Source organism: Simochromis diagramma, unplaced genomic scaffold (genome assembly GCF_900408965.1).
Source record: "Simochromis diagramma unplaced genomic scaffold, fSimDia1.1 OVJJ01000321.1, whole genome shotgun sequence".
In the NCBI taxonomy this organism is placed as follows: domain Eukaryota; kingdom Metazoa; phylum Chordata; class Actinopteri; order Cichliformes; family Cichlidae; genus Simochromis; species Simochromis diagramma.
The window spans coordinates 14428419-14445248 of record NW_024386772.1 but is presented as its reverse complement, the minus strand read 5'-3'; the positions used below and the strand labels follow the sequence as shown (position 1 = coordinate 14445248).

General features: G+C 42.3%; 1 long non-coding RNA gene across 1 annotated transcript; it reads right to left on the bottom strand.

Moving 5' to 3' along the window:
• Positions 1–12090: 12090 nt before the first annotated feature.
• On the bottom strand, positions 12091–16075 carry LOC120745922. Its single transcript, XR_005698717.1, has 2 exons — positions 15818–16075; positions 12091–14830 (listed from the first exon to the last, which is right to left on the bottom strand). It is a non-coding gene; the product is annotated as an uncharacterized LOC120745922 (long non-coding RNA).
• Between the last annotated feature and the right edge of the window lie 755 nt (positions 16076–16830).

The following is a 16830-nucleotide window of genomic DNA, read 5'->3' as shown; positions in this document are numbered from 1 at the left end:
TATCACAATCCTATTTGCCTTTCATGCATCTCTGTAACAAGGCTCTGCCCTTCCTCACTTTGTTGAGTGAATGGAAGAGCATGTTATTATGTTGTCTTCTAGTAGATGTAAAGAGAGGATGAGGCTCATTTTGTTCACGGAGCCGCTCAGTTTTCTACTAATTAAGACCCCAAGTTGTCTTTAGAAAGTCCTGTAGACTGAGATTGAGGGTGAGACTGCCTGTTCTACGCACACTTACAGCTGTGGTCAGAAGATTACATACACCCATCATGGGCATGAATGTCATGGTAATTAATCTAATTGGTTTTTCTTTCTGTTCTTTTTCCAGAGTGGAATAATTGTAGAGCAAACATCTTTAAAGACTTAAAAAAAAAACAATAACAACTGTGTGCACATGTCTGAACTTATTTTGGAATTTTTCTTAAATTCATGCAGGGTTAAAAGGACTCATATACACAACCCGAGTAAATACAAAATTAAGTTCTTAAATGATGATTTCATTTATTAAGGAGGAAAAGTTATCTAAACCTGCCTGGCCCTATGTGGAAAAGTAACTGCCTCCTTTGTTAAATCTTAAATGTCCTGAGATTAACCACACCACACCCAGGTCTGATTACTGTCAGACCCGTTCAGCCAATAAATCACTTAAATAGAACCTGTCTGATAAAGTGAAGCGAGCCAAAAGATCTCAAAAGGCAACACATCATGCCACGACCTAAAGAAACAAGTAAGCAACAAAGTCACTGACACCTATCAGTTAGCAAAAAAAGCTTTTTCTGAGGCTTTGGGACTCCAGTGAGCCACAGTGAGAACCATTAACCACAAATTATGAAAACTTGGAACAGGTCTGAACTTTCCAGGAGTGGCTGGCCTACCAAAAGCAACCAAGAGGTCAAAAACCAGCCCAGAATATCATCTAAAGAACTGCAGAACTGAGATAAGACCAGAGTTCATGATTTAACAATAAGAAAGAGCTTGGGCATCAATGTCAACCACAGGAGGGCATCAAGGTGTAAATCACTGCTGACCAAAAAGAGCTCAAAGGCTCATCTCATCTCATCTTTTTGATGAAACAAAAATCTGAACTTCATGGAAGGTTTGAGTCCTGTTACATCTGGTGTAAAACTAACAGCATTTCATAAAAATAACATATCAACAGTCAAGCATGGTGGTGGTAGTATGATGGTCTGGAGCTGTTTGCTGCTTCGGACCTGGACAACTTGCAGTAATTGAAGGAACCATGAATTCTGCTCCCTACCAGAAAGTCCTGAAGGTGAATGTTCAGACACTAGTTCATACCCTGAAGCTCATACTTTGGTTACACTCCTAGATTTAAATTAGATTTAGATGCTTTCGTGTGACCTTAAACAGGTCGTTTATGCTCAAAAACCCTCCAACGTGGCTGAATTCATTCTGCAAAGAAGAGTGGGCAAAAATTCCTTCGTAGTGATGTGAAAAAGCCATTGCCAGTTATCTCAAACATGTGACTGCATTTCATACTGACAAGGGTGGCACAATTAGTTATTAGGTTTAGGGGACAATTCCTTTTTCACACAGGAGCAGGTAGGATTGGTTAACTTTTTATCCCTTTAATAAAGACTGAAGACTAGCAGGGAAGATGGCGAGCTCACAGCACAGAATCTGACTGACATGAAAAAAGGATCATATCCAAATAAGTTAGCGACATATTTAAAAAAAAAACTATACTTCCCACACTGAGACTACCCACCTTGGTGCCAAACCGTATTTGTAAATTTGCTCACGACTTCCGCACCAGAACCTCCAGGAGATGATTAATAAATGCATGCCTCCATCCTCATCCTGGGCTGAGTATTTGGAGAGCAGCAGCAACAGGGGCAAACATATGCCATTTGTGCCATCTGACAAGCACATTAAATCTTCATCACAGGAAAAAGTCGCTTTATTGGCAGCTGTTGTTTCAACACAATGCCAAGAAGAGCCAGAGGACATAACAATGCAGGAAAACTGAAAGAAAAGAAAGTACAGACGGAAAACAACACTGACAATAACAGCAACAGCTAAAGGGAAACAGGAAGTGGAATATGGATGAGAGGAACAGTAGATTGAATTCATATCCAGTCCGGTAACATCATCTGGATACCTGACTTTGCTCTCTACGGGGGTTTATCATCACAGATTCCTCGCGAGCATGTGACGGTTTGGAATAAAACCTGATCTGTAGAAACAGTTGAGCCAGTGTGTGAGATGCAAATTCACAACTGAGTGGATAGTAGTTAAATCTCTGCCCTTGAATGGCCCAGAGAGAGACTTCCAAGACTTAATATCCCTTTAGAAGTCCATTATCTCTCCCTGGCAACTTGCTTCTCGACCAAACACACAACCCTGTACGAACAAAGCTTTAAAGTAAACTGCAGTGTCTGGATCTGGCACTTTTAAGTAAGTAAACCTTATCAACAGCTCAGTCCACTGTTTATCCGTGTCTTTACTCCCCTTCTTCTTCTTCTTTTTTTTCCCCCTTTAGTGTGTCTTCCACACAAAAAAGCTACACACACCTCCCCCAGTTTTTCCTTTGAGGATGACGTTTAGATGTGGACACAGTTTGATGTGACTCATCAAAGCAGAGATCAGGGTGTGACAGGAGCGTCTCCCGATGTTTCCTTTGCTCTCCCGCTGTCTGCAAAGCGGACACACAGTCAGACGCCCGGAGGTGACCACTGGAAACTTTTTATTTGATCAACTGATAGGCGCATACAGAACCCTTCACCAGCTTAGTTCAAAACAAGAAACGAGGATATGAACGTGGCAGGATGCGTATGCAGAGAAAGGTTCCCTGGTGGGCTCCCCTCAGAGAGTGTGTGTGTGTGTAATACACAGGTGCGGTAAATCTGTGTGTATGTGGTGGTCTTTTGGCAACATCTACGCCAGACTGCGCGCTCTCTCCCGAGAGAACGTAGAGAGAGATGAAATGAGAACAAACAAGTGCAGGAGAAGAGAGGCAGTCCTCAGCAGTATCCCGCCTGTTGGACTTAAAAGAGCAGGAGACTGCTCGCCTTTTCTTGCCTGGCAGCTCCAACAGATAAGCGGAGAAGCAGCAAAAGGAACACGAGGGACAGAAAGCAAGAGGAAAATAAACTGACAAGCGTCTGCGAGATGATAAGCGCTATAAAAGAAACTCAGACTCATTAATCTGTCAAGATGACGGCGATTATCAGCAATGTTTGAGTTCAGTCTTAGAAATTAAAGACGCTTCTTAGAGAACTTTTTACAGAAGAGAAAGCCCCATCTATAAAGCAACTCACTCTTCACCCATTGCTTTGTAGATGACAGCTGGTTGCATTAGTGATAGTGGGCATTGCACTCAACTCAAGTCACCTTTTCATCTGTTTTTGCTTCAAGTCTCCCAAAAACTGAAGATCTGCTACTTATACATTGAAGTTGAGGGCGAGTACATCCCTATAGAGTCACCTGGATATTATAGGGTCATGGCCACTTTGATTAACAGAGGTCCCAGTGAAGGCACCTGTAGCCAGTAGCTGTGTGCTAGGAATCACCTCCACTAATTAGGGTCCCTGAACTCCTTTTTTGAGCTTTTTATTGGAGTTATCTGACTGATAAAATGGCTTAGTGAGCAATGCAGGCCATCCAGGGAGATCGTTACGGTGGCCCTGAGAGGTCAAACGGACTGCAACTTAAGAAAGTGGCAGCAATAAGAAAAACGCTGCAAAAGCACACAAAACACAACGGAAATAGGAAAAAACAAAACAGAAATAAGAAAAAACAGAGTTTCAAAAGCACAGGGGAAGTGTTTCTGGGGAAACAATAACCCGACGGACCAGTTGCAGGAAACACATTATGCTAAGAATTGCGCTGGGAGACACTTAAAAGAAGTGGAGGATCTATTGGTTTTATGAGGAAAGAAAAGATGAGAGGTAAGTGTGTTAGCCTAACTATTAGCCTAAAAATCCATCATCAGTATTATATGAATCATGATAAAACACACCTACCATGTTTTGGGTTCCTGCAACTGGTCCGTCGGGTTATTGGCAAATGCCCGGTATGCCCGATGGTCATGTCCAGCTATGGCCGGTAGGAGGGAAATTTCTTTTGCAGTTCGTCTGAAAGAAGGACTTGCGGTTTGGGATCTTTTAAACATCATTAGGCGCGCTGCTGTGCGCTGTCCTTCCCGTCTGTGAGCGCAGAACAAGCGCTCACAAAGCAAGTTTGGGGATGAGGTCACACACATGGGTCCTCTCTCGGACTATCGGAAAACCCGGACATTTTTATCAATCTTGAAAATCCCCCCGGACGCCCCGGACGGAACGTGAAAAGAGGGCATGTCCGGGGAAAAGAGGACGGTTGGTCACTCTAAAAGTTTATATACACCTTATATCCTTCTTAATTGCTGGGCCAATATGAACAACTTTGCATGAACATCGACATCATGTATCCGTGCTGGAAATTTATTCAGCTCACGACTAAATGCAGAATGAAGAATCTGAAAAAGCGCCACAGACCTGCCAAACAACTCCTGTAGGCTGGCCTTTTGGTATAACGTCTCTAATAACACTAGCAAATCTGTTTTCATTTAAACACAAGGGAACATTAATCTGTGCAAAACTTCAAGGCAACCATGTCACAGTCGGGAAAGGTGACTGTAAAAGCAGCGAAGGCCAAGAGAGACACGCAACAGTTCAAATGAATATACCTTTCTTCAGTTTAAAACACTGGATCTACTGTATTTCTCCACAAGCAAAAAGTTGAGCTAAGTGACATCATGTTCGAAAACAGTTGTCTGTTTTGCCACATCAAAGGCAAATCCTTGCTTTTATAAACAGAGCTGCACGCCTTCGCCCACTGCTGTGCAGTTAATGCGGCTGGTGTGATGGTCTGTAGCAATATAGCGTTGCAGGCAGTGCAATGGCAACTTTAGCTAGTTGAGCTAAAGTGGTGAAATGAATGCAGAGCCTACAGCTGCAGTTCAAAGCCTATCAGCGTTTGAATCTTAACAAGAAGGAAAAAAGGCCCCTGTGCATAGAGAGAGAGGGCAGAGCCCGGCTTAGATCTTCAACCTCTGTGTGCGCGTGCACACACATACACACACATACACACACACCAATTCACAGCTTAGGCAAACACATATACTGACATCAAAACACAAACATTAAAGGGCACGCAGACAATCACATCAAGACACACAGCAAGAGCCACAAGAGTGCTGACACACAAATATACAAAAAAAGCAAACAAGTTTCTACACACATACACATCGAGACATCATCAAGCGCATACACACACACACACATGGCAGGAGTCCTGTGTCCCTGGCTGGCCAGCTGTGGGAGGTCACACAGACATGACAGTTCTGCTATCAGGCCAGCATTAAGGCCTGCCGCTTTAAACACAGTCTTTTGAAGTCACACCAAAGTCAGACACTAGGATCTCTCATCTCCCATCTCCCTTTTAACACTGCAGTGCCGACATTTCATTCTGCCCTCCTTTTCATGCTCACAGCTTTGAATTCTGCCTTTTAAAAGACTAATTTTAACTTCTTCAAGGCTGGAAAAACAGGCAAAGGCGCATCGAAGATTCTTCTGCCCGACGTGCTTCTTTTTCAGCCAAGTAACGGGTGTTCAAAGGTAGCCGAGGTCCACCAAAGTAACGCCATGTCTCTGATGTTCAATGTCAGCAGGCTGATAAACTGAGTGTTGTATCTTTGACAGGCTTTGCACATCAGCTTTTATCTTGAGTGTGTGACTGTTTGTTTCCGTGCCAGCAAAACTTATTTGCATCTTCTGCCGGCCTGGCGCCCCCGTTGGGACTATGGTCCCAGTCTAACCATCATTCCAAGAGCAACATCAATTAAATGGCACAATTTGTGAATTTGTTTGCATAGAGTTCAAACAGTGAATTTGGTGGCTGCAATGATTCATGAGAGATTCAATACAACTGAATTAACTTGCTAGCTCAATCCAAGTTAAGCTAACCCTAAAGAAGCGGTCCACAACCCCCGGGCGGCCCAGTTGTTTGGTACTGGGCCGCCAGAGTTGAGGCTTGGGTGTGAAATTCATGGTTTTCAGGGTTTTTATTGGTCTTTAGCGTTATTTTTTTTAATCATTTTTATCGTTAACTCGGTTTCCCTGTGTCTTTTCCCATGTGTTATGAATAAATCTTCTTTTTTTTTTGGTACTGGTTTTATTTTGTTGTATTTATCCGCAACACCTTAAAGGCCAGTCCGTGAAAATATTGTTGACATAAACCAGTCCCGTGGCGCAAAAAAGGTTGGGGACTGCTGCCCTCTACAGTAACGTGAACATGAGTCTAGCTCTGGCACCAGTGGTGGTTCAGATTAATTAAACTTTTAAGAATTTGCTTGCCAGTCTGGAGAAACGGGTCAAAATGTTACTGTATACAAAATTACTGCTAAATACAACAGTGGTTGTCTAAATTGTCAGTTAGTACTAGACCACAAAGTTGTCGGAGCCACGCTCAAACTATCGTTTCTGGCTAAAAGCTTTAGCTGTCGAAACACGCAGAACTGGTTCAAAATTTGGCATCGGCATCAAACACACCCGAGAACTTCTGAGGTGGAGAAGGGATATATGTCCTTAAGGCTTCAGCACTGTCAGCGCTGGGAGGGCAGATGGCATCACAGTGTCTTTTTCCATCCTGAATAAGACTTCATTTTATCGTTTTAAGATGAATAAATCAAACAGGAATATAGACTCTCCAGTCGCTTTATTTGCGCCTTGCTAGTGCTAGGTTGAGGATTCTTTTGCTTTCATGATTGCCTTAATTTGGAAAACTGGTTTAACTCACTGGGTTAAGCTTGTCAGCCTATGTCACAGACCTCAGGTTTGAGTTGCCCTAGGGCATTTGATGTGTCTTCCCTCTGTTCTCCCTCCCAGGATTCCTGTCATAATAAAGATTAAAAATACTTTTTTATAAAAAAGAAGAACTGCCTGAATTCTTTGTGGCACACTGACATGCCAGCATCACACAGTTTCTGCAGATTTGCTGGCTCCGCATCCATCATGTCAATCTCCCGTTCTACCACATCCCAAAAGTACTTTATTGGACTGAGATCTGGTGATTGTGGAGGTCATTTCATCTCTTAGTCACAGTGAAATGCCACATTCAAGAAACCAGTTTAAGATGATTTCAGCTTTCTAGCATGGCATATTATCCTGCTGGAAGCAGCTATCATAAGATAAGTACACTGTAAGGGTACCCATCAAGGGATAGACGTGGTCAGCAACAATACTCAGGTAGGCTGTGGTGTTTAAACAATGCTTTGTTGGTGCTACGGGGCTGAAAGTGAGGCAAGAAATCCTCACCCACAACATTACACCACCAGGAGGATGAACTGTCGATACAAGGCAGGATGGATCCATGCAACATGTTGTTTATGCCGAACTCTGACCCTACCAACCAAATAAATCCAACAGACATTGGAACAATGTCCCCTTGTCTGATGAGTCTCAATCTTCTTGTGTGCAATTTTGTTGAGTCCATTTAAAATGCAGCTTCAGTTTCATGTTCTTAGCTCACAGGACACGCACCCGGTGTGGTCTTCTGCTGCTGTAACCCATTGTGAATTCAGAAATGCTCTTCTGCAAACCTTTGGTTGGAACAAGTGTTTATTTCAGTTGCTGTTTGACTTCTTTCCATCAGCAGTGGGGCCATTTTCCTCTGACCTCTAACATCAACAAGCTTTTTCTCCTAGACCACTGCCACTCACTGGATATTTTCTCTTTTTCAGATTATTCTCTGTAAGGCAAGTTTATTTATATAGCACAATTCAACAGCAAGGTGATTCAAAGTGCTTTGCAGAGACATTAAAAAACAAAAACAAATAAAAAGCATGATTTAAAATGGAAAAAAAAAAGAAATGAACAGTAGATAAAATCAGTAGTTAAAATGTAAGTTTTGAAATGTAAGCTTAAAAGTAAAACAGTGCAGATTTGGTGCTTTATTCAAATGCATCTGAGAACAGGTGAGTCTTCAACCTGGATTTAAATAAACTATGTGTTTCAGCTCATCTGAGGCTTTCTGGGAGTTTGTTCTAGGTATATGGAGCATAAAAGCTGAATGCAGCTTCTCCATGTCTGGTTCTGACTCTGGGAACTGATAAAAAAAAACAGGATCCAGATGACCTGAGGGATCTGGAAGGTTCATACTGGGTCAGGAGGTCACTGATGTATTTTGGTCCTAAACCATTCAGAGCTTTATAGACCAGCATCAGAACTTTAAAGTCTATCCTCTGACGGACAGGCAGCCAGTGTAAAGACCTCTGAGCTGGACTGATGTGGTCCACTTTTTTGGTCTTAGTGAGACCAAAAAAGTGGTAAACCTGTGTGTGAAAAATCCTAGCAGATTTCTGAAAGACTCAGAACAGCCTGTCTGGTACCAATAACCATGCCATGTTCAAAGTCACTTTAATCACCTTTTATCCCCATTTTGATGCTCTATTTAAACTTGAGAGGTTCATCTTGATCGTGTCTCAATGCCTAGATGCAGGTATTCACTGCCATTTGATACATGGTGGTTTGATACACTAATAACGTTTCATCTTGGTGCACTGTACCTAAGGCCTTTGCAGTCCTTAGATCTCAATCCAATAGATCACCTGTAGTCAGGTGGAATGGGGAATTTGCATCAGAAGCCGACAAATCTGCAGCAACTGTGTGATGCTATCATGTCAATATGGTTTAAAACCTCAGAGGAGCCTTGCTCAGTGTATGTCATCAAGATTTAAGGCGGTTCTTAAGGCAAAAGGGGGTCCCTCCTGGTGTGCTGAACCCCCTAAATAAACATAAAACATAAAACCATCTTCCTGCTATGCTGCTGCTATTTAAAGATCACTGTGAAATGTCTGAACAAATGACAGCTAACAACTTTTGCTTGAGTTTTTCTGGTGAGGACAGCTCCCATTAACATTTATGTTGGATTTACATTACTCGGGCCATTCATTTGGTAGAATAACATCCTTGTTTAACTCAGAAGCTCACTTTGTTGGAAAGCTCCACGTTTCATTGGAACTCAAAATAAGTGATGACAGGCCGAGTTTGAGGTGCTGAAAAGTGGTCGTAACAGACGATGGTGAGAATCCCCATTCGTTTGCTTTTGGGTTGGAACAGCTCACTTGTTTTGGTGTGTATGTACTTACCCCCCTACCAAACACACACACATGCACGCACAACCTCTACAGCTCCCCCCTGTAGCTGACCAAGGCTAATTTTTCTGTTTACTCCACTCAGTGTTTCATAGTCGAACAGATCAAACATTCTGCAAAGCTGTGGGTTTGTTTACTCCAGCTCTGACCCACACCCAGCCAGGGACGCACAAGCACTGCAGCTCTTTTTCCACATTTGGCATTTTTTGCTGTCATCACAGACTTCTCCCCTCTCTCATTTCTAATTTTTATGCCCCCCACCCCACCTGTCTTTGCCCTTAAAAACGTTCCAATACTTCTTTTTAACCATTCATCTAATGTTAATCAATTACCCCTTTCATTTCTCCCCTTCTACCCGTGGAGCCATCGTCCATTTTTGCGAGCCTCATGGCTTCTTTTATCACATTTATGAGGTGTTATTTTTGAACTCAAACACTCTCCTTGATTTTGTTCTGCCTTCTCACACCTTCCTTGTTATCCTTTTTTCCCTCAGACTCTCCAGCTACTTTGAAGCAATCCCCCCTCTCTTTGCGAGCTCTCCCAGTCATGCACAAGAATACATACTGCCGTGCATGTGAATCCACTCACGTGCATGCTCACACGTAGCCTGTGCTGGTGCAGCTGCGTGTGATGTGAAGCCAGATCCATTCTTTTCCCAGGCAGACCATCAGGAGTGAGGACTCCGGCTCACAGTTCACCGCGCTCCTTGGCGCTCTCACCTTCCTCCCTTTCTTTCTTTCTTTTTTTTTTCCAGCTGGTGAGATGACATAATTCAAGGGGGTCGCAGGATGGCGACAAGATGAAAAGCAAATAACCAGAAATTATGATTGTGTACGGTTAGCATGTAATGACTTTTTTCATTGTTCTTTTTTTTTTAAAGCTTACCTTATGGAGCAATCTTCATCTCCTGAGGACTTTAAGAGCTTAAAATCTATCAAATTGGCAATGAGTTAGGATTAATTTGGTTTTGTAGTCAAACATATAAAGCATCTACCTCAGGTAATTATTAAAAATTAAACAGATATTAAACAAAAATTATGATCTAACTAGTTTGTAGTCAATATACTAAAATGTAAAATTTAAGTGACACCGCATCGTGTTGCACAGATGTATGTACTGTTTGTGCAGACCAGCATATGTACTGTATGCCTGAGTAGCAGTATTCATTAAGGTTGCCTGGTACCATTATATTATTCAAATTTAACAAGTAATTATAAAAAGACGAACTTACATTCAATTTTATCAGTGTAACTACAAAACCAGGGTATTATTACAATGTTATTACATCAATTGAAATGTTTAAAACAAATAAGGTTAGCGTATTCACATTTTAGGGCCCCCATGTTACCCCGCTTACAAATGTAAGATACAAACAGAAGACGTCACATTAAATTTTGTTTTTAGAGGCGCTGTCAGAAGCGGTTGAGAGAGTTTTCTCCCCTAAGAGGGAGCGAGTATAACATCAGCTCTGTTTGTTTATTCGTCTGATTGTTAGCAGTGTAATTCAAGATTAATTTTGTGTGATGGTGGATGTCAGTAACAGCTCGAGCTGATTGAATTTTGGGGAAAGGTCACACCAAATGTGAAAATGAGTAAAAACTTGAAATTACCCACAATACTTTAATGGATCACCTACAAACTTCACAACAACATGCCAGGCTGTTTGAGACATGAATACTTTTGGATGAGCGTATGACCGTGACCTTTGATGTTAGCTCCCAAGTTCAAAGTTGACCTAGAAAAAAAATGTAAGAAACCATATTAAGTAATATATCACATGGCAGGGCATGGACAGAGCTGTACAACACTTTTTAAATCGTTTCAATGCCTTTTGACGTCAAAATGAAACCATAAGATTTTGCAAAGTTACACACTACATGAATATATCTTAAAATCTTAGGTTTGACAGCTCATAGAAGCCAAAGATTTCCGCCAATGCTGCTCCAATCACATGGATAAAGATAAAATACAAATACACCATTTTGTTGTGTAACGCTTTCAGGGTCATAGGTCAAAGGTCAGGCTCACATGAATTAGGAAAATGCTTTCGTTTCCACTGGATCATCTCCAAGCAACATATTTGTCATTGGGGGGCATAAGTACTTTGTTTGTTTGAGCTCTTAAAACATTATTTTTGCAAATGAAATATATAACTTCACAATGACACAAGACTGTATATAGATGAATATACTACACTAGTTTTCTATAACAGCAATGCTAATGTCATCATCAGCTTGTGGGGATAGGTTAACTGATTAATCCAAATTGCCCATAGGTGTGAATGCGGGAGTGAATGTGAGCGCGAATGGTTGTCTGTCTCTGTGTGTTGGCCCTGTGACAGGCTGGCGACCTGTCCAAGGTGTACCCCGCCTCTCACCCTGTGACAGCTGAGATAGGCTCCAGCGCCCCCCGTGACCCTGAAAAAGGATAAGAGAAAGCGAATGGATGGATAATGTCCTCATGTTGTAATAAAAAAATCAGAGGTTTAGGTTTTTGGAAAAAAACAAAGCAGTTTTATTTGAACCAAAGCAAAATGAGTTTTTAATTTACAATTTATTTATAAAATATTATTGCTGTTGACAAAATTCATGTTTACTTCTTTGATTAACTTGCAGTAACCTGGTGCTTATTGAAAATTATCCTGTAACTCCTGTATGACAAAATGAATTTTGGTTAATTTTCCCAAAGGTCCGGCGGTATGATCTGGTGGCCTTTTGGTGTTCTCAGGGTGTGCGCATGTAAAACAGCTCATTACTGAGTGGAGCTGTGTGGGTGATGCTTGTATCCAACAGACTGAAGGCGTGCTGTGATGTTTGATGTTCACGTGGTCCAACTTTACTACATTGTGTATCGAGGCCAGACTCTTGTTGCATAATGCTAATATGCTCCCACGTAGCTACAACCAACAAAAAGGATCAAATATTACAAAGAAACAAATATTGATCTGTAAGAGCTGCCTTGTGAAAAGTGGTGTGTTCTTGAATTTTGCTTGTTCACTGAGGGAAAAAGCTGGTCTTGTGACTCTCAGATTTTAAAAAAAGGAGAGCGTGCTGCTAATTTGTTGTGATCCTGCTGTGTTTAGCTGGTTCTGGTTCACATCGAGGGGGCATGAGAGGCATCCATATTGTTTAATAATCAGTGGGCTGTTTAGATTACACATGCAGGTTGGAGCAAAGAGAAGCCAGACCCACCATCTCTGCATGTAGCACCCCAAACAAGAACCACATGTCTGATTTCTGGTTCTTTAATAATTTCTCTCCCCTGCTCGACTTCCCTCTCTCCACCCCATCCTCGTGCTATATACTTCCCCCGACTCCTTACCCTGGGAAAAAAAAAAATAAAAAAAATGTGGAAGCTCAAAGATTCAAAAACACATGTGGTTAACCATAAAACTTCACATGCACTCTGTGTACTGCAGCCCCTTCCACACCCCACACTCTCATCCCCTCCAACCACCCAGCCAACCGACACACACATCGACCTAGAAGGAGAAGAAAAGTCATACATTAGAGGAGACATGGAAACAATGGGAAGAGAGGAAGCAACATCAGGCAACAATCTGAGCTGTCTGAGGCAGGGAGCAAAAACAAAGAGGTTTGGGGGGTTGGTGGTGGGACAATGGCGACAGTCAGAAAGAAGGTGACTGCAGGCTACCATTCCTGCACGGGGCCCAGAACAATGCCTATCCTGTGGCTTGGTGGGGCCGCGCTGTGCACTAGGTGAAATTTAAGACAAACGTAAACACCAAAGGAGGACAAAGGCGCTCCCTCTCTTTACAAAAGATGCCTTCCCTTCAGTTGTGGGGAGGATGCACGCAAAATTCCCCAACGCGGCCCGGCCGGCTATCACGCCTCATGTCCTCAGTGCCCTTTGGCAGCATAGCATCCGGGCGCTGCTTCACCGCAGCGGCAGCAGATTGGGTTTCTGGCTTTCAGTGTCATGCCCCTGTCTTCTTTATTCCCCAAAGCACAGTGAGATACATAATCTCTTCAGTTTCTTGCTGTTTGATTGGTGAGGAAAATACAACGTCTGTACCGTTGGATAAAAGAGCAGCTACTCCTCTCAAGCCTTCCGACAGAACGTTTATAAGCCCGCAATGACAATGCAGATCCAGTTTATGCCTTACAGTGATAACTCTGTTAATTCCTCTCTTATGGGTACCGTCCAGCTCACCGTGGCCAAGCAGCCGTTGTCTAAACATGACATCGTTAGTATAAAGTGGTGTAAGGTCACTTGATTGGTTAAACGGTGAAGGGATCAGTTTCCACAGTGGCGTCTACTCAGGATCCAGACGTGGGCCGCTGATTGACCACAGTCACTGGTTGTCTGGGTTGATGGTTGCGACTGCAGTTGCTGATGCAGGTTAAATGATGGGGTTTGTTAAACCTGGACGGAAAATTGGGGGTCTCGTTCTCTTTTACAAGTCTATGGTGAAACGACTGAAGGGTTTTTTGTCGTTTTTTTAAAAAAAAAAAAAAAAGAGGTTTGCGGTGACAGAAAGCGAGCAACTCAGCTGTTCTTTAGGTTTGTGTTTCTAACTCTGGATCAACTTATTGTGTGCTTTAATGTACACTGCCGTGCCATTTCGCCGTAAAATCCAAAACATTTAAGGCTCAGGAAGGGGATGTGGCAAGTGCATTACCACTGCTTTGAAATGGCTTTACTCCAAAGGGGGGATGGGATCAAGGTCACACCTTTTCTTCACTAACAATCCATTTTTGAAAATGGGCTTTGTAACGGCCGCACACAAACGCCAACGGCTCGCATTTGCCATTCAGCGTGCCTCTGTGAGATTTTGGTTCCACATCCTGTTTAGGTTCCTGTTTGCCATTGTTCCAAGTCAGAAGCCTTTGATCTCACATCGTGTGGGCGGGACAGGTAGCAGAATTTGGATATGAACTGGTGAAACAATAGCAGGCAGAGATGTGAGGGGGAGGCTGAGGTGGCAGATTAACTCAAAGTCGTGCCAGTTGATTAAAGTTCACAGCTGCTTACTTTGAATTGTGCACCCAAGTATGTGCCAGTACTCACTGCATAAGATCCAACAGAAAGATATCAGTGGATAAATGTAGAACTGGACAGAAAACAGATTAAAGTGTAAAAGTTCTTGCTTTTGTTCTCAATTCCATGAACTTTTGTTTGCCTTCTTTTTTTAAAATCGGCAAACACACTTTGAATGTTTTCGTGAGAAACGGGCCAATGGTCTCGATCCTGCCGGGTTCACTGTGATCGGATTACATGCAAATTTATTTGGGAAATTAGATCTAGCACCTTTCTCACACATGCATGCATTTTCCTGTCAACTATCACATGACACAGCATGGCTCGCAGGATGATCACTGCGTCAAATGTGGTTTTACAGCCATAAATTTTTCCCTGTAAAGCAGACTAAACGCTGGGCACCAACCAGTCAACCTGTCATTAGGAAGGATGTATCAGGGGGTAACCTACCAAAGATGAGACTGTAAATGAGCAATAGCCTTGGAAGAAAGGGGCGCAATATGCTAGTCTTTCAGCCGGGATGTTGTGAGGCATCACAGATGTGGCATCCCCTGTGATACACTACGTGCCCATGCGTTGTGCCCATCCCTCATTGTGCATTCCTGTCCTCCTCAGATGGTCACATTTCCTGAATCCTTCCTTTCCTGGTCTTTCAGCTGCAGTGTTTTTCTTGTCCTTTTAAAACATTAGAAATTAGATTAGAAAGAGAAAAACTACACTTTTCTCCATCATGGATATCAACAGACCAAGCGAGGCTTTCTAAACTCTCTAAGCTGTTGTTCAGACTTGAAGTAGTGTTTATGTGCATTCTCCCATTAGAAACCCATTTTAGCCACAACACATGAACGCACAATCTTTAATGCCAATAACTCTGAACCAGCACAAAGGATCACTGCTTGGTTTCAGGATCTCTATGGCACTAATTGATGATAAGCTAAAAGAGATATAAAAGCTGACGGTGAAAAAAACAACCCCAAAATGCATCACTCACTCATGTTTAAAAAGCCTTCCTACATTCATGAATAGCAGTCTAGAGTCTTCCCGACCCCATGAATCCTTCAAAAAGATGACCCCATCTAAAATAGCTCCCCATACAAAGGTGGGTTCACAAGGCCTTCTGACAGTGGAGCGCCGCTCTGTGAGGGCCTCTTAGTTCTAAAGATTCTAAAAGATGGCCTTCAAGTGTATGCACTGACCTTTGCTGATGAAAGGGCTGAAAATGGTATTTTAACAATATCGTGATGCCCTTTCAATATGAAAGGCAGCATAAGCAACACTCTTAAGCAATGAAACTTGAAGGACGCGAGTGTGACAGAAGGACGTGACGGGTAAAATAGCATCGGGGGGGCATCGGTGTGCAGGTGAGGCTATAGCATAAGATGTTAGCTATTTAAATGCTGCCTGCATGCTAGAATGAGTTAATTACATCACCATACGCAGCCGGAGGTTTCACCTGATGCGCACTGAGGAACAGTTTTGCAAAAGATGGACAGTGTTAATTTAAGACGTCCCATAAGTGCAATGAAAAATCTAAAAAGGAGTTTCTAACAAGTATTGCGCACAGTCATGGTAGAAGGAAATCAAATGCACTTTATTGATTAATTGATCATCAGCAAGTGTGTGCAGCTAAGTCTGGTGGTCTGGTGTTAATGCACACTTAACTGTCAACGGCATTGCTCTTAGAGAGGCAATTGCTGCCCATCGGTCTAAGCAGAAGATCATTTACAGTTGCCAGTCTTCCCAGGGATGGACTTCCAAGTAAAGTCAAATCGTGAAATGCTCAGAGAAAGGGCTCCATCTCAGACTCCACAGGCCTCAGTTAGCATGTTAAACATTAAAGTTAAAGACAGAACAATTAGAAAAAGGCTAAACAAATATGGGGCAGCGTGCCTCACAGCATGAAGAGTTGTGTTTGAGTCCTGAGTTTGAATCTACCATCTGGCTGGGATCTTTCTGTGTGAGGCCATCAGACAGCAACAGATTGGCAGAAATTTGGTGATGCAACAATGATCCCAAGCACAGCAGCAATCCTACAACAGAATGTCTGAAAAAGAAAAGAATTAAGGTGTTGAAATGAACCCGTCAAAGCACACACCTCAAGCCTGACTGCAATGCTTTGGTGGGACCTTCAGAGAGCTGCGTGTAAACGAATGTCTTCAAACCTCGATGAACTGAAGCAACACTGTAAAGAAGAGTGGTCAAAAATCCCTCCACAACAATGTGAGAGACTACTCCAAGTTATAGTCGCTAATGGTGGTTGAACAAGCTACTGAATTGCCATTTAGCTTAGTTATTGTTAAACAAATAATGACACGGTGTAGCAAGTAATGTCATTTGAAGCTGTATTTACCTCATTTTAAAACTTCCTGAGAATTTTTATGTCCTCATACCTAAAACCTTCAAACTGAAATAAGAATACTTTCTTTTTTTTACCATGACTGCATGTAGCCAGAGCCTCCGACAGACCTCTTTCACATGAAACAGTAAACACAGGTGGTACTAATCACTTAGATTAAGGCTATATTAAACAAAACCTTCATTAATGTCATTAGCAACACCTGTGTTTACCTCATTTTTAATGTAAAAAAAAAAAAAACCCACACACATATGCTGAATTAGCTTCACCACTCCTACTCACTGTTGCATCAACTGTGTTCACCCATAGTTGCTAATTG